Raw genomic sequence first — 1782 nt, 5'->3', positions numbered from 1 at the left:
TCTCAGAGTATCAATAAAAGAACTCCTACATAGTGTGGCATGAAAAATTTCCTTAATCAGCATAATCAGCAAAAGTTACTATTTATCAGTTTCAAAAATTCCAAAATTTGGGGTCATTACAGTCTCCCCTATTTAAAAGGATTCAGTCCCGGAATCAGATAGAAAATGAATAGGGATACTTTCCTAGAATTGCGCTTTATAGCTCAAGTCAATTCTTCCCACATTGTGGTTTTACGAAAAAACCCCTTACTAGTCTGATAACCCCGTTGCTAAGCACTTGCTCCTTTTAATCCGTAACCCTTACTGGTTGCTCCATATAGGTCAAGTTTGGTTGCATGCCTATACGCTCGTATTCCCTTATATGTCTGACATTCGGATTATCCTTCCTTAATATTGATATTTGAAACATGTTATGGACTTGCTGCAGGTTCCGGGGTAGGGCCAGTTCATTTGACAGCTTCCCAATACATCTTAATATAGCCAAGGGTCCAACAAATCATGGACTTAACTTTCCTTCCTTTCCGAAACTCATCAATCCTCTCCAAGGGAATACCTTTAACAATAATAGGTTCCCTACTTCATACTCTTTGTCCTTTCGTTGTCAAATCAGCTTACTTCTTATGTCCATCTTGGGCTACTACCAGCCGTCCTCTGATTAGATCTATTATATCCTTAGTCCTCTGGACCACTGCTGGTCCGAGCATCTTGCACTCTACAACTTCATCCTAATATAAGGGAGATCGACATTGTCTTCCCTTAAGGGTGTCATAAGGTGACATCTCGATACTGGCATACGATCCATTGTCGTAAGAAAACTCAATCCGCGTTAAGTGATCATTCCAAATTCTTTCAAGTCTATTGCACAGACTCTCATTATAGCTTCTAGCGTTATAGCTTTTCCTTCTCAATACCCACTCTTTTCTAGTTCGTAATCGATACCATATTCCGTACCTAATATTATACTTGTTACACTTTTGCTCGTTAGCGTTGTATAACCTTTTAATAAATGCGTCAACTTTAGTATCACGAATGCGTTTTCTATCCGAATACCACCATACTTTTACTACTCCTTTTTCAGCTGCTTCTATTTTCCAAAGTTTGATCAATCATATAGAAGTAAAGGAATTTATTGAGAGATCACTATGATCATGAACACTTGTTCTATTGCATAGTTAGTACAGAAGGTGGCCAGCCTTTAGTACTTGACAAGCAATTTAAACAACATGTGGTATCCTAATAGGCTTCTATCACACATATAGATAGTCATTCGGCAATACCTCCCCTTCCGGAAGGGGAGGTATTCTCAGCTTACACGAAATGAAAAGGAGAGAAAAGAACGAATTGAAGAGAATTGTATATATATAAAAAAATACTGCCACAAAATATCTGGCTTGGAATCTACCTCTGAACTATAGAGGTTTATCACAGGAGAACAAAACATATATATATATATATATCAACATCAAGTATTATAACATCGCAATTCACGTGCCTGGATATTTACTATTCAGTCCATCATTCCATGGACCCATGCTCTGGCGCGAGCTTATAAACAATCACCTTTGAAACTCCCTCGACTTCGAAAATTGAATCTGGGATTTCATTGTAGACATCATCGTTACTAGAGTTCTATGCTTGCATGCAACCTTCCTCGTATAGTAATACTACTCTTTATCGATAAGAAGGAATAATTATATCATAGGTAAATGTTCGGCTTAGTTAATGTATCAATAATAACTTATACATTACCACGACCTGATTAGTGGTACTGAATCTCAACAT

Source organism: Apium graveolens, chromosome 11 (assembly GCF_009905375.1).
Source record: "Apium graveolens cultivar Ventura chromosome 11, ASM990537v1, whole genome shotgun sequence".
Classification (NCBI taxonomy): Eukaryota; Viridiplantae; Streptophyta; class Magnoliopsida; order Apiales; family Apiaceae; genus Apium; species Apium graveolens.
The sequence above is the reverse complement of the archived record's forward strand: the minus strand, read 5'-3'. Positions refer to the sequence as shown.